This window comes from Aedes aegypti, chromosome 1 (genome assembly GCF_002204515.2).
Source record: "Aedes aegypti strain LVP_AGWG chromosome 1, AaegL5.0 Primary Assembly, whole genome shotgun sequence".
Classification (NCBI taxonomy): domain Eukaryota; kingdom Metazoa; phylum Arthropoda; class Insecta; order Diptera; family Culicidae; genus Aedes; species Aedes aegypti.
Genome location: NC_035107.1, coordinates 282,107,957 through 282,131,892, shown reverse-complemented (window position 1 = coordinate 282,131,892; position 23,936 = coordinate 282,107,957). Strand labels below are relative to the sequence as shown.

Below are 23,936 nucleotides of genomic sequence, written 5' to 3'. Positions count from 1 at the left end.
TTTCTAGGAATTTTCCCAGCATCTCATCAAAGTTTTACAAACATTTCTTTAAAAGTTTTTTTTAAATCCCACGTAATCTGTAAAACTTTATTTAAGTTTCCACACCAGTTCATACTACAGATTTTTTTTTTCCAATAATTCCTCCGATCATTCCTACAACAATTTCTTAGAAAGTCTAAGTCTAGAAATTTCTTTAGAAAATCCTGCGGAATACTATCCCGAGATTCGATTTTATTCCATCTTGTTATCTTAGCAAACTATCTAGGAAATTTTCTAAAACTTTCTCAAGAGTCCAGGAGTTATTTCAGACATCCTTGTTCATTAAGGGTGACTTCGAAACTTACTCAGGTTTTATCAGAGGTTACTTTAGGATTTTCTTTAGAAATACCTCCGACTTACGGATTTTTTTTTCGGAAAAATTCTTTGGCATTTCCCTGGAGACATTCCTAGAAGAATTCGCGACAAAAAAAAAATCATGAATTACATGACTTACTCCCTAGTTTGAATCTTATATAAATACTTAAAAACAATTTAAAAAAAAATCGTAGAAATTTCTGAAGAAGTTATTGAGTAATGTTTAGAAGACGTTTTGACTTGGAATCTTGTAAGATGCCCCAGAGAAATCGATGGATAAATCACTGGATAACATTTTGGAGCAGTTAGGACTTTCTCGAAAAATCTCTCAAATATTTTTTGAGGGACGATTTCTGATGCCATTAAACCAGCATGCCATTCAGATGAAATAATATTTGGAGGAATTCCATTCCTGTAGTTCTCCTTGAGAAAATCCAGGTTGAATTCTTGATGAATCCTAAACAAAACTCGTAGAGGAATTCCTTGGAAAATAATCACTAAATGAACTCCTCCAGACATTTTTGGAGTAATATCAAAATATTTGGGAGAATACCTGAATAAATTTCTGAAGAAATTCCTAGAGAAAATAATGAAAAAATGGATATTCCTGTCGTAATGTGTAAGTTTTTCCTTGAGCGGAAAAATAACTTGAAAATATCTTTGGAACGCTTGTAAACAGTAGAATTTTTTCAACTCAACTCAAAACAGACAAAAATGTCGCTTACACCCTTTTGCGTTTGAGCTCCTCAAATATAGTAACTTTCAATTAACAGTCCAGAGTTAAAAATTGTCTTAGCTTTACTGTTGCACAAAATATTTGCCTACGTTTGTCCTACCCATGAATTCGAACGGGCGCCTCCTCTTAGGAATGAAGAGTGAGGAATAAGGAATGATGAATAAGAAATGATGAATGAGAAATGAGGAGTAGGAGGTATGAGGAATTAGAAATAAGAAGTGAGGATTGAGAATTGAAGGAACAGGAGTGAAGAATGAGGTATGAATGAGGAATGAAAAATGAGAGATGATGAATGAAGAGTGAGGAATGAGGAGTGAAGAATGAGGAATGAACAGTTTGAAATGAGGAATGAGAGATGAGGAATGAGGAGTGAGGAATAAGGAGTGAGGAATGAGGAATGGAGAGTGAAGAATCAGGGGAGAAGAATATGGCGTGAGGAGTGAGAAATGAGGAATGAGGAGTGAGGTGTGAATAGTGAGGAATGTGGATTGAGGAAAAAGGAATAAAAACTTATGAGTGAGAAGCGAGAAATGAGGAATGATGGTGTGGAAGATGATGATGAAAAGAGAGGTTTTAACATTTTTATGTTATCTTAAGTATAAAAAAACACAAGGAAAGCGAGAGATGAATGAGAGATAATATGACATTATTTTTTTCGATAATAGATAATAGAAGAAACGATCTTATTATCATAAGAGTAGATCAGAACGAGAATGTAGGGGTTGTGAGAAGTACTAGAGAAGATGTAAACTAAGCAGAAGGGCATATAGTTTTAGTCAAAAGGAAAAACTAAGCAAACGGGAAGAGACGAATGACACGTCAGTCTTGTGAAGTGTTTCGAGCGATGAAGTTACGCTGGAATTGCTCCTGTTCAGGCATTGCAGAATAAGCTCTCATTTGATTTTGAAGCACGATCAAAGCAAGCGAAGACAAGCATCCCATCTGTTGCGGCCCACGATCGGCAATGTATCGCAAGCTGTAACAAGTCTGATTAATAGAAGCAATGAACGAGAGCCCAAAGAGAGAGCGATGATAAAACCCATTTTTGTCGCTTGTTTACTGTTGGGGGACTTCCGATAGCAATAGTGTCCCCCAGGTTTGGAGCTTACTTAGAAGGGTTTTATCATGTACTGTCATCCCCCCAATTTGATCAAAGTTGTAGCAGTATACGTTAAACAGTCTCTCATAATGTGCTGCATATTATCATAGTTACAGAGAGCGACACGTGAGAGATTCTATCAATTTTCTGATCTAGCCATTTACTTTGCATGTGCCGGTTCCTTCCTCCGGCCACTACAATTCTTATCAGAATCCTCTAGGGATTCTCATCAGAATACTGCCAGGATTCTCATCAGAGGCCTATAAGAGTACTCATCAGAATCCTCTCAGGATTATCATCAGAATCTTCTCTGAATTCTAATTAGAATCCTATAAGGATTCTAATCAGAACTCTCATCATAATCTTCTCATGAGAATCCTCTCATGATTCTTATAAGAATCCTTTCAGGATTCTCATCAGTATCCGCTTAGGATTCATATTAAATTCCTCTAAGGAGATTAGAATCTGTATATGCTCAGTATTCTCATCAGAAACCTCACAAGATCCTTATCAGAATCCTCTTAAAATTCTCGTCAGATTCATCTCAAGATTCACATCAGAATCCTCTCAGGATTATCTTAAAAATTCTATCAGGATTCTCATTAGAATCATCTCAGGATTCTCATCAGATGACTCTGATGATTCTCATCAGAATTCCCTCAAACCTCATCAGAAACCTCACAAGAGCCTCATCAGAATCTTCTCAAGATTCTCATCAGAATCTTCTCAGGATTCTCTTCAGAATTCTCTCAGGTTTCACATCATAATATTCTCAAGATTCTCATCAGAGGCCTCTGAAGATTCTCATCAGGATCCTCTAAGGATTCTCAACAGCATCCTATCAGGATTCTCATCTGAATCCACTTAGGTTCTGATCAGAATCTTGTCTGGATTTTCGTCAAAATTCTGTCAGGATTCTTATCAGAATCCTCTCAGGGTTCTCACCAGAATCCACTTAGGATTTCCATCAAAATCAGAGTCCAGTATCCTTATCAGAATCTTCTCAGGATTGTCATCAGAATCCTCACAGGTTTCTAATTGGTAATCCCTCAAGATTCTCATCAGAATCCTCACAGAATGCTAATCAGAATCCTCTCAGGATTCTCATCAGAGTCCTATAAGAGTTCTCATCAGAATCCTCTCAGTATTATCATCAAAATTCTCTCAGGATTCTCATCAGAATTTTCTCATGATTCGTTTTAGAATCCTCTCAGGATTCTCATCAGAAACCTCACAAGAGCCTCATCAGAATCCTCTATAAATTCTACTCAAGATTTTCATCAGAACTCTCTCAGGGTTCTCATCAGAGTCCTATCAGAATTCTCATCAAAATCCTCTAAGAATCCTCTCATGATTCCCATCAGAATCCTCTCAGGATTCTTATCAGAATCCTGTCAGCATTTTCATCCGATTTTTGTCAGCATTCTCATCAGATGCCTCAAAGGATTCTCATCAGATTGCTTTCAGGATTCTCATCAAAGTCCTATAAGAATTCTCATCAGAATCCTCTAAGGATTTTCATCAGAATCCTCTTAGGATTCTCATCAAAATCTGATCAGTATTCTCATCAGAAAGCTCACAAGAGCATAATAAGAATCCTCTCAGGATTCTCGTCAGAAATCTCTTCATATGAATCTCATCAGAATCTTCTCGAGACTCTCATCAGCATGGGATTTATTTTCTCTCTACCTACGCCCATGGTCACCCACTGGTCAAATGGTCGAACCACCCACTCTTGATTGTTGAACTTTCCCATTTCCATTTCCCCTGCTGAAAGTGCAATAGTTTGACATACGTTCGTTTTACTTGAGTGGCGGTGCTGGTGTGCGCTCCCAACACCACTTGACATTGACACCACACGTGAAGTGTGGACCTCTCTTGGTGGAATGGGTCCCGTAACGATTGGTCATTTTTGCTAAATTGTAACCGCCAAACGGCGACCAAACGTGACGTGGTGTTCTGCTCAACTTGACCGTCGTCCATGCAGTGCACGGTGGACCAACGGTGACCAACGAGGTTTATTTCAAATAAAACCGAATTGCATTACAATTGATCCTTGGGATGGAATTTCTCGCTGTTTTTGCTCAGTTGCCGCCCACTGTGCAATGCGATTCGAAGCAAAATTGAAAATTCATTCATTTAACTTGTTTGCACACTACACGACCGGTTCCCGCAAAGTGGACCACGTTCCATCCAAGCGAATCCATCGAACCATCGATTCCGGTACGGTGAACTTAAATGCATCGTTTAGATCGTTATTTTTTTTTCCTCAAAATGAAAAACGAAGTGGCTGACGGTCGCCATTCCGTGGGATTCGGTTGTCAACCATCGATTTTCTGTTTTGCCTTTCAGCTTTGGTCCTCTGCCAAAGGGACTGAGTTCATTTGGTTGAAAATAAGTAGTTACTCCATTTGCCCACTATTTAGTACCATTCTGCCGAGAGACAGAGAACGCTCTCTGCTGCGTTCTTCACTGGCATATTGGGCGATGATCCCATTGGATATTTTTAGTAACCGGGCTTGTTTTGATTTACGACCGAACTCTTTGACGCCGCATTAAACAAAGTTAGCGTGAAATCGATTTCGAAACCCCCCACCTTCTTGGGCTGGTTGACCGGAACTGGGCAGTGGTCCGACCGAGAGGTGGTTTTTCGAATGTCCAAATCGGAATTCCATGCTTATCTTTGCGGCACCACCGGGTGAGTAAGCTTATCGTGCGCGTGGATTAGGGCAGAGCAAAACAAAAAGAACGCCTCAAGGGCGATATCTTCGTCCATTTTCGAGCCGTGATTGCGTGGTGTATCGTAGGGGATGATGGGGTGAATAAAGATACTTTTTTCATGCATACAAAACCGTCTTTCATAAGTTTCGAACGCCATAGGGTCTTAAAGGCCTATCACAAAAATTTTACCAAATGTTCAAGCTTAGTCTAGAAATACTCATTTTTCTTACGTTTTGTACTGGTGTACAAAAAACCTTTTAGTTTACCCAATTTTAGACAAATAACATTTTCCGTCTACCTTTAGAAATGTCTAATAGTGAAGTTTTGTGTCAATAGTTGAAACTCTGTGGCGTTTTTGTAGACGAAGTAATCGTCAAAGTTGTTCAAAACTGTCAAGATTGAATTTTGAGCGATTTGTTATTCGAGCGTAAAAAATTGCCAAAATAGTCGTAAAAATACGCTTCATCATCTTATTGAACAACAAGATTTTATCTAAAAATTCAAGACCCTGAAGAATGATGCATCACATATGGAGTCTGGCATATTCCCAGCAGGAGCCTTTTCCAACCCCATGGGAGTGCTACAGAGCAAATTGTTGCATCTTCTGTGCCACGCCAGTTTAATTGATTTTGATGCTTCGATACATGATGCCTACGGAGCGGAGAGGCTGACTGGAAATAGGAAAGCCTTAAATAGAACAGGACACACGTGTCGTCCCTAGTTGTAGGCCAACAGAAAGGATCTGAAGATAAGAGAGGAAGTTTAAGGTCAGTCTTGGAATCGGAACAATAAGGTTAATTTTTATATTATTTGAGATGACTGCCTAGATTTTTTAACTGAAATTTAATGAACAATTACCGAAAAAACTGACATAAACATCACATAAACTTTGCAATTGGATTATATTGGATTATTGATGTAAAATTGTCGAAAAAGTTAAACATCTCTTCGGTGAGAATCAAACTTACGACTCCCTCTTCACCAAATAAGACACGTAACCCCTACTCCATGAGAAGACCCATGGACGCAAAAGTTAACCTGAATCCGATTTCAGCCAAATAATCACGGAGTCCTCTAAAATTTTATCCTAAATTTGATATCGATAGTAATTTTGTGAGCTGAGATAATAAGCAATTTGGATAATCTGAGGCACAATAACCGTCTATCAGTTTTTCACCATAAAAAATAGATTTGAATTTTTTGCACATTTTTTTCTACAAGTTCTCAGAAATTTGTGATTAGTGGTCACATTGTTTTTGAAATATTCTGATGTTTCTTGAGGAATTGACCCTCTGCCTATACAATTCCTTTGTCGCCATTTGGTTTTAAGTCAAATAATCGAAAATTCAATGAATGGGAGAATATAAAATATGCTATATAAAATGTCAGGCCTAATATTTATCAGTTCAGCTATCTTCCAACAATCTGAGAATAACAATTTGATGTTTGAAAATGGCCAGCATGCCACGCAATTTTAATTCGTACTAATAGAGCATCAATATCAATGTAACTTGTAGTAGATGAACGTTGTTTACCTTATGCGTAAATGTAATAACGTAGAATTCATCAATCATGTTCAGTATAAGATTGACGGAAATCCATTAACTTCTAATTCTTAATAAGTATTTGAACATGGTCTCAGCCTGATAGTTTGTGAGGATGCTTAAAATATATCCCTTTATCAGAATTTCGCATGAAAGTTTATACCAATTTGCTTATTTTGTTAAAATACTTTAGAGTATTATGTATATCAATACATTTCATAGGAAATTTCTTACATTTAGACGTTTTCCATGATATTGTTGAAATATATTTATTATTTATTTATTCATTAAATATTGTAATGTTAAGGATTTCACAAGCGTATTCAGATGCAGGGAGCCAAATTAAATTTGATGAGTTGTTTTCGAAGCTAACAACAATCGTATCAATAAGTGATCAATATCGTCTCGAAATGGGATCCTATGAAATTTTAATTTGGAGACGATTTTGAGCACTAAAATCAAATTTGTTAGAAAATCTCGGTACACGAGCCTTGTTTTTCTGAAATCAATAGTTTGGCATTGACATAATTACAGACAACCGTTTTTTTCCTTATCTGTACAGCCTTTTAACCACTGCTTCCATTATTTAGGAATATGGTGGTAAAGACAACCGATAAGAAAAATAATGAAAAATTATCAATTTCAATTTTTATGTTTCAATGGTACCTGGAACATAAATAAGCATAAGCAGTTGAATCAAATGCTTCATTTTTAACCACAGACTTTCATCAAAGTATTGCTTTGAAAAGCGAATCAATGTAGTCCAAGATATTCACCTAGGTTATGGCTATGCGCTAGTCTAACAGAAATTTTGGAATATTTCCGGATACAGATGAACAATGATCTAAATCGTCACAGATACTTAAAAAGAAAAGTTTTTCGGAAAAAAAGATTTAAAGCTTCGAGTTGTGTTTGATCTTTAGACCTTGACGCTTGCTCCTGCGGGGGCGGGTGACGGGGCAGGATCAAACATATCGCGCGTCGTTCGAGTGAAGTGAAAAGTGCCGCGATCGGTTAGTTGCGTTTGATCTTTTGATCGAGTCGCTTGCTCTTGAGTGGGCGAGTGATGAACACTTGTTCGGGGTACAATGCGTTTATCGAATTATATCGCGAATCCGATTAGGCGTCATTATATCATGGATCGCATCACCAACCATTGGTGACTCCCAGATCTTAACCTTATCCCACTAACCCAATACCCTTTCCATGACAACTGTGGAGATGCAGAGGTATACTCGGTCTCTAGTAACAACGGTCGTCTAACTAACATTCCTTCCCTTCCCCGATGATTGTAAGGACGTGGCCGGCGCCGTTATTGACTTTTAATATTTGATCTCTCGATTTGTGCACATTGAAGAATGGTAAGCTAATTCCAAGCTCCATTCATAAATATCCTGTGCAACTTCGATTGTTCTGGTCAATCACGGAGTAGCACGAATTGTACGGTCATCTATGCTCATGCTCATGCTAAAAAAAAAAAAAGATTTGAAGGTTCTTTTTTAGCATGACAGAAGTTTTTATTGTAGTATTAAAAGTTTAATTTTTTTTCAGGCTCTTTATTTTCAGAAGCTTGTAAACTTCTCATTTAAAATCTTGAAACATTCTGTCCAAAGATTGTGAAATTTTCTCTCCTAGAAGCTTGAAAGCTTCTCTTCTATGAGCTTGCGAGCTTCTCTTTCGAGAATTGGAAGTTTCTTTTACAGAAGCTTGAAAGCTTCTCATTCAAGAGTCTGAAAGCTTCTCTTCCAGAAGCTGGGATTTCTTTTGATAATAATTTTAATAAACCTATAAGTAAATGGAAACCATTGATTCCGCTACGCATTGGTCCAAAGCCATTTCGGGGAAGACAACAATATTTGCACAGTTTAGGATAAATGGTGTTTCGGGAAAGTTTTCCATATTTTCCTTACATTTTTTCTCAGTGATTTGGAATAAGGGTGGCCTGCATGGTTTAGGAGATATAATTTAAACCTTTTTTTCTGGTCTATACAATGTTCTACATTTTTGAATAATCTATTGAGAGCAACGTTGCCCAAGAACTTAAATTTCTACTATTTATGGTTAGCAAATTATGTATTTTAACAAATAAGTTAGGGTGAACCTTAATGAATCTTATATCGATAACTTTTAACACACCGAGGACGAAGCCTCCAAATCAGTTGGAACGCTAAATTCAACCCACTATATCTCGGCTGTCCTAAGCCCGATTTACTAAATTTTGGTACCTACAGAATTGTATGGGCTTCTAGATCCACGTCAGATTTTTGAAATATTTTTGGGAACTACTGTTTGATTTGTAGTACTTAAAACACCGGAGCAAGTCCTAAAAAAATTTGTAACCGGCGGTAATTTGTAGATAACTTAGAATTTATCGCGATAACCTATAGATATTTTTATTGTATGATGATCGTATTAGTGTAACCTAACAATTGGCATTGAATTTTTTATTGTTATCCGTTCAAAGAACTACAATTTATTCACAAAACTGCGTAGACTACAGAAAAAATACATCTGCAATTATATCTTGAAATTTATCGCGATGACCCAAACATTTTATGATCTTAAAATACACTCATATTTAAGGCCATCAAATTTGCAGAACACTGATAATAAATTTCTGTTGTAAAAACTACAAGATTTTCACAAAATAGTGAAAAATACATGAAAATACAGGTTTTCTACAGTAATTTTATATGTATCGCAATGACTCATCAGTTTTATAATTCTAAACTCTTTGTTTGTTCATGAGAAACAAATTTCCTGAACATCGTTGATAGCTGTTTGTTCAAAGAACTACAATATATTCACAAAACTGCGTAGAATACAGGAAAAAAATACATTTTCAACTATAACTTGAAATTTACGGCGATGACCCAAACATTTTATGATCTTAAAATATACTCATATTTAAGGCCATCAAATTCGCAGAACACTGATACTAAAATTTCTGTTGGAAAAAAACTACAATATTTTCACAAAATAGTGAAAAACACAGGCAAATACATGTTTTCTACAGTAATTTCATATTTACCGCAATGACTCATCAGTTTTATAATTTTAATCTCTTTGTTTGTTCATGAGAAACAAATTTCCTGAACATCGTTGATCGCTATTTGTTCAAAGAACTACAATATATTCACAAAACTGCGTAGAATACAGAAAAAATACATTTTCAACTATAATTTGAAATTTATCGCGATGACCTAAACGTTTTATGATCTTAAAATATACTCATATTTAAGGCCATCAAATTTTCAGATTACTGATAATAAATTTCTGTTGAAAAAACTACAATATTTTCACAAAATAGTGAAAAATACAGGAAAATATAGGTTTTCTACAGTAATTTGATATTTATCGCAGTGACTCATCAGATTTATCATTTTAAACTCTTTGTTTGTTCATGAGAAATAAATTTCCTAAACATCATCGATCGCCGTTTGTTCAAAGAACTACAATATATTCACAAAACTGCGTAGAATACAGAAAAAATACATTTTCAACTATAATTTGAAATTTATCGCGATGACCCAAACATTTTATGATCTTAAAATATACTCATATTTAAGGCCATCAAATTTGCAGAACACTGATAATAAATTTCTGTTGGAAAAACTACAACATTTTCACAAAATAGTAAAAAATACAGGAAAATACAGGTTTTCTACAGTAATTTTATATGTATCGCAATGACTCATCAGTTTTATAATTCTAAACTCTTTGTTTGTTCATGAGAAACAAATTTCCTGAACATCGTTGATAGCTGTTTGTTCAAAGAACTACAATATATTCACAAAACTGCGTAGAATACAGGAAAAAATACATTTTCAACTATAACTTGAAATTTATCGCGATGACCCAAACATTTTATGATCTTAAAATATACTCATATTTAAGGCCATCAAATTTGCAGAACACTGATAATAAATTTCAGTTGGGAAAACTACAATATGTTCACAAAATAGTGAATAATACAGGAAAATATAGGTTTTCTACAGTAATTTGATATTCATCGCAGTGACTCATCAGTTTTATAATTTTAAACTCTTTGTTTGTTCATGAGAAATAAATTTCCTGAAAATCGTCGATCGCCGTTTGGCATGGCTTCTTTAAAGGTCGCTCGACCTCAACAAATTTGTTGACTATTCATTGAATGCGATGGACAATGGAAACCACGTAGAAGCTCTTTATCCGAACTTTAGCAAGGCATTTGATCGCATAGACATACCAATGCTACTTTTCAAACTAAAAAAAATGGAATCGAGCCAAGACTGCTGAAATGGCTTGAATCGTATTTAACTGACCGCCAACAAATAATAAAATTCAAAGGAAACAAATCAAAACCAATTCAAGTCACTTCGGGTGTCCCTCAAGGCTCTCATTTGGGACCTCTTCTTTTTATTATGTATGTAAACGACATTTCCTTCATTTTCAATAAACTCAAAGTGTTAATTTATGCCGATGACATGAAGCTCTACCTGGAAATAAGAAATGAAGAAGACATCAATGTATTCCGCAATGAAATAAAAAAATTCTACGTATGGTGCAAAAAAGCCTATTAGAACTGAATGTAAAAAATGCAACCTAATATCATTTAGCAGAACAAGAACAACACCACGAATTTCAATTTCATTAGGAAATCAAAATGTGGAAAAATGTGAAAGAGTAAGGGACTTAGGAGTAATCTTAGTCTCTAAGCTTTCTTTCGTAGAACACTACAATACAATAACTCACAGGGCTAATAACATGCTAGGGTTCATAAAACGCTTCTGCTACAACTTTCATGACCCATACACAATTAAAACTCTTTTTTTGCATATGTAAGATCAATCATGGAATATTGCAGCATTGTATGGTCTCCTTTCTCAATCACACACGAAGAAAGATTAGAATCTGTACAAAAACAATTTCTACTATATGCTCTTCGTAAATTAGGTTGGACATCATTTCCACTTCCACCCTACAAAGCACGCTGCACGCTTATTGACATACAAACTTTGAAAGAGCGGCGTGAAATCGCAAGAGTTTCATTTGTAAATGATATCGTTTCGCAACGTATTGATTCTACAGAAATCTTATCAAAATTAAATTTCTACGCTCCTTCTAGGCAACTACGAAATCGTAACTTATTCTTGACAAATCGTCATCGAACAAATTATGCCAAAAACGGGCCTTTAAATCAAATGATGGCCTTTTACAATCAACATTGCGAAACTATTGACTTTACCATGTCTCGGCAAAATCTAAAAACATACTTAAAATCCATTAGAAATCGCAACACATAAAATAAAACAAAATGAAATTAACATTACTTACACTACACTTTCTTTTTCAATATTTCTTATAAATTTCATAGTTTTAGTATTAAGAAATAAAACAAAAATATGTATATGTAAGATGTACTAGTCTACGTCGGTTGACGAAAATAAATAAATAAATAAATAAATAAATAGAATAATTCTTCCAAGATTATTTCGTTCTCATCCAATTTCCACCTTGCGACGTTTTGTCAGCCACATGCAAATCACTGATTGCCTCCAGACCATATCATTTTAAGGGTTTGGAGCATAATTATATATAAAAGTAAATATATCTACAGAACATTTTTGGTGATTTCTAAAAAACTAAAATATTTACACAAAACCGTGAAAAATACCAGAAAAGTTAGATCGTAATAACAACCTGAAATTGACCACAATGTTCCATGGATTTTACAATTTGAAAATGTTAAATAAAATGTTATCATTTAGAGTTGGTAAGCTTGTATAAATTAACCGATGAAATTTCGTTAGAAAACTTCAATATTTTCCCAATATACAATGTAATACAAAAATATACTATTTCTGCTCTTGTTTCATATATATCAAGATGACTAATTGATATTATTTTTCAAAACCGTTATTGAGTTTTGAAAAAAAACAAACTTTCTCAACAATTATAATGGCTGTTTGCTCTAAGAACTAACAATATTTTCACAAAATCACGAATAATACAGAACAGTCTCTGACTATGGTTGCGTTTTCATAGTAGCTGTGTTTACGATTTGAAATTTTCTCAACGTAATAAATATAAATAATAACGTAATAAATATAAACAATTAACTGAGCAAATTTTATAGTTTCTCCAAAGCATTAAACCATTCTAAAAAAATTGTAAATAATACAGAAAAAATACCTTCACCAATCTTAGTTCATATTCACCGCAACGACGGTTTTAAACTATTCTCATATTTGAGACTTATAACTACAAATTGTAGCTTATCCATTATTGTCGCAATGACATCATTTTTTGATTTACTTATAATAACGTAATTAATGATATTTTACTTACATGGATGACGGTAAAAAAAAAGTTGATCGCTTCAACCCTATTTTGTCCTTATTTGTAGATTCATGTGCGGTTATAGAAATGTGCTTGGAATCTATTGTTTGATTTGTATTTGATTACAAACACCAGAGCTAGTCTAAAAAAAATAGCGTTTGTTTGTACACAACTTGGAACTTATCTAACAATGAAGTTCGAATTTATATTACCAAACATTTTTCATTGTAATTTGTACATTTAACGAATTACAACATATATATTGAACTGCGCAGCATATGGCAGAAAAAAATAGTTTCAGCAATAGTTTAAAATAATCGCTATTACCCATGAATGGAATGGAATGGAGTGGAAAACTTACAAATATTTCAATGTTTAACGACATCGTATTGTTTACTATCGCCGTAGTTTTCCTATTTCGCTTGAAAAAGAAATATAGTACCACCTGTGCACCATATTCCGCTCATTTAAGAGAAGTAAGGTGTTCAAAGGTTCATTTTAAAATAACTATTGGTTAGATCAAAACTATTTTTATGTCACAATGTAGCTCCAAGTATAGATGAACAGAGTTAATATAAAATAATTTGAAAAACTTTCATAGAAAATATTTAATTGAAATTGATACTGCATCTAAGTGTTACTATTTCCGCTCACGGTAAACAGATTTCGTGACGAACATACTGAATAAAAAGCATTACATAATTAGAATTTCGTTATTTATCCTGCTATTTTTTATGGTTAAATTAGAGCTACTTCAGCAATTAAGAATTAGTATACATAATATCGAACCGCTCATTCATTTTTTTTTTAATGAGCGATTATTGAAACATGCAAAATACCAACTGATCCCATAGCCGCTCACGACGTCTTGTGTTTTTGATATTAAGAATAATTTTATCACATTAAAATAAAGTCAGACGACTTCAATTGATAGTTGCTAATATTACTAGAATATGACCAAGCTAAAATATGTAAATATGTATAGATGTGAATACACTTCAGGACCGAATGTATATATCTAGTTTTCACTTCAAAATATTCACTGTAAACCATTTAATTTATAAAGCAAAAGAACGCATCTCGAGTTTTGTTTCAAAATGGCGTTACTGAAATGATTAATTTCTTCTCATATTTTTTTTTCGTTAGCGAATTACTTAGGCGAAAAACTGCAAAACAGCAAAAACTGGTTGGATTCATCATCGTCCTTTGTAGTTGAGCGACAAAACGTCGAAAAGTGAGAATTTACATGAAACGAAAAGTTCTTGGAAGAATGATTCTCTTCCGAATGAATCAATAATTCGATTTTTTTTTCTTTTCTGTATTATACACGATTTTGTGGAAATATTGTAGTTTTTGAAACAAACAGCTTCTAGTAATGTTGAGCACACTTATTTTTCTAGGAAATACACAACGATTTAGAAAATTATTAAGATGATAAAATTTTCAAACTTCTGTAGCAACAGAATATTTTTGTATTATATGGTAATTTGTGAAAATATTGTAGTTCTTTCAATTAAACTATACCAATTATGTTGTGCAAACTTGACAACCCTATATATGAGAATATTTTAAAATCACAAAATCCATGGACCATTGCAATAATTTTCAAACTGTTGTTAGGATAGTAATTTCCCTGTATTTTTCATAGTTTTGTGAAACTGTTGTAGTTCTTTGAAAAACATCAAAAATGGTCTATAAACATATTTATTTTTATAACTAAAATACTTCAAATCTTTTAATTGATCTAAAAGGCAGAATTGCAGAAGAAATTTCAGTGTTTTCTGTATTATACAAGATTTTGTGAAAGTATTGTAGTTCTTTAAACGAACAACTATCAACGATGTTCAGAAAATTTGTTCCTCATGAACATACAAACAGTTTAAAATTATAAAACTGATGAGTCATTGCGATAAATATCAAAGTACTGTAGAAAGTAGAAGTGTATTTTTTCTGTATTTTTCACAATTTTGTGAAAATAATGTAGTTTTTCCAACAGAAAGTTATTATTAGTGTTCTGCAAATTTGTTGGCCTTAAATATGAGAATATTTTAAAATCATAAAATTTATGGGTCATCGCGATAAATTTCAAGTTTTAGTTGAAAATGTATTTTTTCTGTATTCTACGCAGTTTTGTGAATATATTGTAGTTCTTTAAAAGGCTAACAACCAAAATTTCAATGTTAATTGTTTGGTTACACCAATACGATCATCATTCAACCCAAAAATCTATAGGTTATCGCGATAAATTTCACATTGTGTACAAACAATGGCAAAATTTCAATTTTTTTTAGGACTTGCTCCGGTGTTTTTAGTACTAGAAATCAAACAGTAGATCCTAAAAATATTTCAAAAATCTTACATGAATCTGGAAGCCCATACATTTCTGTTGGTGCTAAAATTTTAGAAATCGGGCTTAGGACAGCGGAGATATAGAGGGTTGAATTTAGCGTTCCAACTGATTTTGAGGCTTCGTCGTCCGTGTAAGTGACGAATATCTTAGGCGGACAAGTGTTAAGCAAACATTTCTCACAAAAACTTTTTTACAAGCTCTTTTAGAACTTTCGATAACGCAATTGTGTATCGTAAATAAACCGATTAACAAAATTTTAAAACATTTGGATATAATCTTGAAAATAATAAAAAAACATGTACCTTTTCTAATACATATATATTGGACCAAAAATAGAATTTCTTGAGAGCCGCTAGTCATACTATGTAGATATATTTTCTCTCTAAAATATAAAATAGATAATTCTAATGGGGGTCGTCCTGAACCGCGTGGTTAAAGTCGGCGGCTACAACGCAAAGCCATGCTGAAGGTGTCTGGGTTCAATTCCCGGTCGGTCCAGGATCTTTTCGTAATGGAGATTTCCTTCACTTCCCTGGGCATAGAGTAGCATTGTAAGCATCATTGTACCTGCCACACGATATGAATACGAATGCAAAAATGGCAATTTAGGCAAAAAAAGCTCTCAGTTATTAATTGTGGAAGTGTTCATTAGAAAACTAAGCTGAGAAACAGGCTTTGTGTCAGTGAGGACGTAATGCCAAGAAGAAAAAGAAGAAGATAATAAGTTTGAAAGCCCTTCTAATTAAAGCTTGAAAGTTTATCTTTCAGAATCTGGAAAGGCCCTCTCTCAGACATTTCAAAACTTCACATTCCAGATTTCCGTATGCTTCTTTTCCAGAATATAGGAAGTTTGTACACTTATATTCCAAAGGCTTGTGAGCTAGTTTTAAGAGTACGAGTGTTGAACTTGGAAGCATCTTTTTCAGAAGCTTGGTAGTTTCGCTTCCAGAAGATTGGAAGCCTCTCATCTCATCTAGAAGCTAGAAGCCTATTCCAAACGCTTGGAGGCTTTTTACCCAGAAGCTTGGAGGCTTATCTTCTAGAAGCTTGGAATCTTCTCATCCAGAAGCTTGAAAGCTTCTCTTCTAGAAGCTTGGAAGCTTCTCTTCCAGAAGCTTAGAGCCTTCTCTTCCAGAAGCTTGGAATTTTTTCGCCAACAAACTTGGAAGCTTCTCTTCAAGATGCTTAAAAGCTTCTCTTCCAGAAACTTGGAAGCTTCTCATCCAGAAGCTTGAAAGTTTTTCTTCCAGAAGCTGGAAGGCTGTTCTTTTAGAAGATAGGAAGGTTTTTAACAAAACTATAGATTTTTTCGTCTTCAGAAGCTTGGAGGTTTCTCTTGCAGAAGCTATTCTTCCAGAAGCTTGTAAGCTTCTCTTCCAGCAGCTTAGAAGCTTCTCTTCCCGAATGTTGGAATATTGGAAGCTTGGAAGCTTCTCTTTCAGAAGCTTGAAAGCTACTCTTCCAGAAACTTGGAAACTTCTATTCCACAACCTTAGAAGCTACTCTTCCAGAAACTTGGAAGCTTCTTTACAAGTAGCTTGGAAGCTTGTCTTCCAGAAGCGTGAAAGCTTGCAAGCTTCTCTTGCAGAAAACTTATCTTTCAGAAGATGGAACGGGAATGCCAAGGTTCATTTTCGATGTAATTTTGCTGCTGTTTAAGTTTTTTTTATAGTTTGAATTAATATAAGACTCTAGTGTCCAAAACTGGACTTCTCAAACCATTATCAATATATTTTAATCTGATACCTTGTCCTTAATTTAAATGATGAATAATATGTTATATGAAAAATCTTGGACCTAATATCCGTCTCTGAATTGAATCCTCTTCTCTACCGAAAACTCTTTTGAAGATAAAAATCCTTCGTTTTCAAAAACATCGTTTTCTTCCAGAAAAATTTTCTTTTTCAAAATGCATTCTGGCATCTCCCTAGCTTGTAAGATACAGCAGTTTCGAAGCACTCCCAACGCAATTTCGAAAATTTCTCTTCGAGAATCTGGGAAGCTCCTCTCTTATACATTTCAAAACATTACATTCCAGATTGTCGTTATCTTCGCTTCCAGAATTTTTGAAGTTTGGAAATTTCTATCCCAGTGGCATGGTGGCTTTTCTTCAAGAAGCTTGAAAGCTGCATTCCTAGCAACTTGAATCCTTATTTCGAAGCAGCTTGTAAGCTTTTTTTCCAAGAAGCTAAAGTGCTTCTCTACTATGTTTGAAAGCTTAGTTCCCAAAAGCTTAGGAACTTCTTTCCACAAAGCTCAGGAGGTTCTTCCCATGAAGCTTGGAAACTGTTTTCTAAACCGCTTAGAATCCTCTTGCCAAGAAGCATGCGAGCGCAATTGAAAGTATTTTCCATTATGCATGGTAACTTCTCTCAAAGAAGCTTGGAAGCTTCTCTCCCATAAGCTTCGAAGCTACTATTCCCCAAGCTTGGAAGCCTCTCTTCCAGAAACTTAGAAACTTTTCTCCCAGAAACTCGGAAATTTGTCTTCCATATGCTCGAAAGCTTCTCTTTCAGAAGCTTCAAAGCTTCTCTTCCAAAGATTGGAAGCTTTTCTCCCAGAAGAAGAAGAAGCCTGGAAGTCTCTCTTCCAGAAACTTGGAAGCTTCTCTTCCTGAAGCGTGAAATATTCCCTTCCAGAAACTTGGAGTCTTCTCTCGGAAGCGTGGGAGTTTCTCTTTCAGAATTATGGAAATTTCTCTTTCAGCAGCTTTGAAGCTCTTCTTATAGAAGCTTCTCTTTTCGAAACTTGGAAGATTATTTTCCAGAACCTTGATAGCTTCTCTTCAAAAGCTTGCCTATCTTTTAGAAGTTTGAAAGCATCTATTCAAAGAGCTTGAAAGCTTCTCTTATAGAAGCTTTAAATCTTCTCTTCCGGAAGCTCGAAAGCTTCTCTTCCAGAAGCTTTGAAGCTTCTCTGTTAGAAGCTTGGAAGCTTCTCTGCTAAAAGCTTGGAATTTTTTGTGCTAGAAGCTTGGAAGCTTCTTTTCCAGGAACTTGGTATTTACAGAACTTTTCCAGCTTCTCTTCCAGAAGCGTAGAAGCTTGTCCTCCAGAAGCTTGATAACTTTTCATCCAGAAGCTTGGAAGTCTTCGAAAAATTTTAAATTGTATCACCGTCAAATTGGTTGCTAATCTTGCATGCAACTATTCATGTTCTTCTTCTTTCTGGCGTTACGTCCCAACTGGGACAAAGCCTGCTTCTCAGCATAGTGTTCTTATGAGCACTTCCACAGTTATTAACTGAGAGCTTTCTTTGCCGATTGACCATTTTTGCATGTGTATATCGTGTGGCAGGTACGAAGATACTCTATGCCCTGGGAATCGAGAAAATTTCCTTTACGAAAAGATCCTCGACCAGCGGGATTCGAACCCTCGACCCTCAGCATGGTCATGCTGAATAGCTGCGCGTTTACCGCTACGGCTATCTGGGCCCTCAATTTTTCATGTAATCATGATATTAAATTAAAGAAATTGATAACCATTTGGGGAATAATTACAATGTTTAATGAAAATATATAGTTATAGAGGTGAATTTGCATGGGCAACTGAAACAAATACATCGAGTCACAAAGGTATACAGAGGGATCAATGTATGCTAGATTAAAAGGTTCCAGGTCATTTGTTCCAATTCTACGTGGCCGAAATAAAGAAATAATAAAAGTATAAACCAAAGTATGCATTCTACGAATGACTTCCGAAGCTACAGTGCTGTTCTGAATAATAGCGGCGCATGTCGATTTCCATACAAAATGCGCAACTTTGGCATGTTTTTTATTTGTTCCCTTTCAAACAATCGAGTTAAAAATTTCTCTACAGATACAGATCTGTTGTTATTTGTTAAATATGTTAGATTTTGAAACCACAACATCTCAACTGTAAGCAAGTGTACTAGATATGATCGCTATATCAGTATAAATATAAAGAGCTGCAAATGATTTAAGAAAGGTAATATTACCAATTAAAATATAAACGATTTTTTGCCAATATCATAACGTCAGAAACATTCGAAAGAATAGTGTATGTTTAAAAGAAGGAAAAATTTCTGATAAAATAATTTAAAATCAATTTTAGTACACCGTTAGTACCGTAAAAACGAAACAACTTGCTAGCAATAGTCTTGACGCGACGTGCGAAATTCACATTTTCTTTCTAAAATAATAAGTCGATTTTATCTTTCTCTAGGAAATATATATATACAGGCAAACATGACGTCCGATACCACCATAAAAATGTACACACTAAATGATCAGTCTTTGGGCTGCATTTTCAAATTCTACTCATCAGATTGCAGCAAGCTGAATAATTTTTAGTACGCAATTTGGCATAACGGCTTTTGGTCAAACGACCATTTCGGCCAAATGGCATTCAGTCAAATGGCGTTCGGCCAAATGGCTATACACCGTTTGAAGACACCGTGCATTTCATGGAGTAAGAGAAAATAGCGGCAGAATATCGAATAACGGAGACCGGTCCCGAGCAAAGTTTAATAGCAAAATGATAATAAACCTTTTTAACTGGTTATCATCATTTAATAACTGATTTTGTTATCATCTTGGCTAAATTAACAGCCAACATAACAAATATAAAAACTCAAATTTATTTGTCGAATACCAAAGTAATAGTAAATTATGTTATCACTGAGTTCAACTTGATAATTAAATTTACTTCATTTTTTTTTTAAATTTTATGGTCATAAATCACGGAAAAATTTTGAGAAATGAGTTTTTTGGATTATACTCACGCTTCAAATAATTTTAACAAAATTTTGTATGACGAAAAGTCATCTTTGTTTATCAACACACACTTTGTAAAAATGTTATGGGAAAGATGTGTGATAACATATTTTGTTATCAACCTGTTATCAATAATGTCTGCCACGGATGCAATGATAACTAATTTTATTATCATTCGGTTATAATTGATAACAGAATATCAAATTGATAACAGCGATAATGAAAGTTGTTATCATTTTGATATCATCCAGTTATCCGCCTTTGCTCGGGGTATGTCACTAAACAACACAAAAAGTTATTAACATGAATCTAATAAAACCATGATTTATATCTTACTTTAGATAGATAAACGCAAAACAAATGCTGATGTATTTGACGCCCTTAAATTTTGCCTTCTTTATCGCAGAAGTTTACCAGAGATCCAGGGAGTCCGCTTTCCAATTGCCTGGTATCGGATAGTAAGAAAGGATCCTAGTCTGGAATAAAGTTCATGAGCGCTTCGACAATGTACAGAGCACTTAAGGCATACAGCGTATCACTGTTAGTTTTGCTTCAAATGCCGAATATTGTTGTTTCATGTTCTGAACACTTTGGTTCAAATTCCAAACAGCAGGATGAATAATTAACACTTAAATTGACTTTCGTAAATAAATTCATCTGAGTCAGTTATTACAGCCTTGAATCATACATTTGTTACTACTCCCAGAGTTCAAATTAGTGACACATTTGAGATGCAAATGAGCGTCTTTTCTTGAAATTTATTGACACATTCCAATGAAATGTTTCAACAATATCTCCATACAAAACATTAGTATTCGGAATTTGAGAAAAAACTTAATTAATTTTTGGCGTATTCAGCTGATCATAAACAATTTGTGTATACAGCAAAACCTTCATAAATCTAAATAAATCATAAATCCAAAATCAATACATCATCAATACCAAAATGCTCTAAATTGTCGAATTTAGCTGATCCTTATATACACCCTACCCTACTTACACATTCTCCCTATCCCGTGATGTTTATGAAGATAGTTTGGGTTCCCTGTATTTTCTTGAGTACACGTTGAACTTACATTCCTTCCCTTCTCCTAGCGATTGTGTGGACGTGGCCAGGTGTACAATGTGATGCTTGTTTTGTGTATTTCTATTATGAAGAAAAAGCGTTCATCCCAAACGTTTGTTTGGGACATAACATATAGATTTCTCAAAACCAATAGAGTTGAGCATTGTACAGCCATCCACGATTTGTACAGTCGTTAATGCGATGCTATGCTAAATTGCTATGCTATTTTTTACAAGTAGTGTTCAAAAATTATCTCAACCAATTATTTGAAATAATCATGGACAAATGTTTAAGGATAGTCTTATCAAATTATTGCTAATGAAAACCTAAGAAAGAATCAGGAATTTAGCCGATCACGAACATCCTCTTAACTTTCCATTACGTTATTTCTATATCGAAAGACTACGAATTGATAGGAAATTAAAAATTATCCATCTTTACTCTCTATTCCAAATGGATTAACACCCCATGACCAAGTAGTGTCCACTTGCAATTGTCTTGGACATAGCGACCAACATCTCCCGCTTCTCCTCTCTCACATCACTCTGAACCGGGGGAAAAACTTCTACTCGGCAGCAAAAAAGCAATTTCACAATTTTTCCGGCAACCGTTTGCACTTTCCGCTTGCAGCAGGAACCGCCTCCCCGCCACCCCCATTTATTTGCTTCTGGTTATTATTCTGAGTGATTTTTCTTCCAGTGCTATTTCCGCTCACTACCGCCCCCCTTTTTGCGCTTTCGAACAAAAACGCTTAAACAACCTACCCAAAAGGAACTGCTGCTGCTGCTGCTGACGTTCTGTCGGAACGGATTTCCGTCGACTATTATTTCTTCCTCTAGATTCGTGTGCCGCTGCACTGACACTGTTTCCGGAAGGTAGGAATTCTTCACTCTTTATTGCTTCAATTGAATTCTTCTTTTTCGGTTGAATATGTGATTTGTTGTTTCTATTGTGATTCGTTTTCTGATTATTTTTTATCAAATGATTTTTTTCATTTTCTTATCATCGACACTTCTTCTTATTTCGTTATCACTGAATTCTTGTTTAAAACGGCAACTCGTATTTCGACTAAACACTTAGTTTCACCACTTTATTTATGTTCACTATCTTTAACATATGAAAACTTTTGAATATTTTCGTTAGGATAATCTATTTAGTAGAGAACATGCGATGCACCACATAAAATCAATCAGACATTAGTTTCACCATCGAGCATCCGAACGCTCGCTTCTCGCTATCCAACACACTTCCGATTGTTCTCCGCTTTGCTTTGATTAACCCCTTCGCTTCCAGTCACGTGCTTCTTCGATTTTCGGCAACCCTGACCCTGGTCACACCGTTTCCTAGTTTCCTCTCGATTCTTCGTTCAGGGGTGAACAGTTTCCCTTAGAGCAACAGAAGTCCTTTGCTTCCCACCAGAAGTATCATAAATCGCGACCTGCACTCGTCTCTGGAACAACGACGAAAACACTATCTCAATCTCCGATCGAAACGCGCCGGATTCTTCGTTTCTCGAACCGCGCAGAACATTACGTTATCTCTCGCTCGGAGAACGTATTTTTGCCTACTGCCGGACTTGAACTGATAGCGCTAGCCGACGACGACGACACTCGTTGCTGCGGTCCCGCCGTGTGTGCCTTTGTGTGTGCTGCCGGGACGTGGCCGTGGGTCTCTTCAATAAGCGCAACCAAGCGAGAGCCGAAGCCATGAGGCCCGAAGTGTCCGCTTCACACACAGAGCCGCGCGATAAAAACTCACCAAAAACGCGCGAGGTGAGAAACGTGGGAGACGACGTCGTCGTCGTCGAGAAGAAATCAGCTGCGCATCGTAGTCTAAGGGTATGCGATATTTCGATTAATTCCGTAAAATAAAGTGGAAACTAAATTTTACAAAATTCAATGCATTAAATCCTCTATTTTAGTGATAGGTCAGAAGTGTGTAAATATAATTTTTGTGAATTGAATATTTATATAAATGTAATTTTAAATCAATGCGTCATTAAAACCGTAATTCTATATTCTTTAAAAAGCATTCATGAAATTATGGTGGGAATAACTGAAAACTACTGTCGAAAATATTCAAGCGACCATCGATAATAATATATCGAGTTATAGAGCACACTGTCAAAAAAATTTTTTTAAATCAAAGGACCATTTTTTTTCTATTACCAATTCTTTTATGATCACTCTGCGAAAAAAACATTATTCTTCTTCTTCTTGGCATTACGTCCTCACTGGGACAGGGGAACTGCTTCTCAGCTTAGTGTTTTTATGAGCACTTCCATAGTTATTAACTGAGAGCTTTCTTTGCCATAGTTGCCATTTTCGCATCCGTATATATCGTGTGGATACGATGATACTCTATGCCTAGGGATGTTTCGGAAATTTCTATTACGAAAAGATTATTCACTTCCAAACTAGAAGTGGTCCACGTTTCCCTGTATAAAAAGTATTTTTAGATAGATATAAAGTTAGAGAGGGAAATTTGCCTCACATTTGACACCGTTATTAGTGGAGACATCGAGTTATGGAAATATCGACTTATAGATGATGTATGGGAATTTAAAGGGACCGAAAAATCTATCGAGTCTTAGAATATCGAGTTTTTGAGAATCGAAGGTTTTCCGTCTCCTGTTCCGTGACTCAAAAAACAGACAGCTTAAGCACCTCCTCCGAAGAGGTCCTTCTGTCGAATTAAGTTTGCCCGGCAAAAAAAAAACAGGTACAACGACGCGAAACGTGAGAAACCTCGAAATTGTTACAGGAAAAGCATTAACGTACAACAAAAATACATAATTTGTGCAGGTAAACAGCAAAAACATTTGGACGTTTATTCCAATTTTACAACCTAGATTTCTATTCATGTTTGGGAGTTCCTTTCCTCTTCATTCTTCTTCCTACTTTCCCTAGCTTTCCACACATAACCTTTGACATAAGCTAATGAACTTTTCTATACTACTGAAAAGAACAAAAGTATCATTAGTCCTAATCTAAAACACTTCGCACATTTT

General features: G+C 35.2%; 1 protein-coding gene across 4 annotated transcripts in view; it reads right to left on the bottom strand.

Moving 5' to 3' along the window:
• LOC5572158 (5-hydroxytryptamine receptor 1) overlaps positions 1-22,586 on the bottom strand; it is a 333,876-nt gene extending 311,290 nt beyond the window's left edge. For all 4 annotated transcript variants that reach the window (XM_021837988.1, XM_021837987.1, XM_021837989.1 and 1 more), the window contains exon 1: positions 21,691-22,586. The gene's annotated coding sequence lies outside the window, so the exon portion shown is untranslated. The remainder of the gene's footprint in view (positions 1-21,690) is intronic.
• Positions 22,587-23,936: the final 1,350 nt, after the last annotated feature.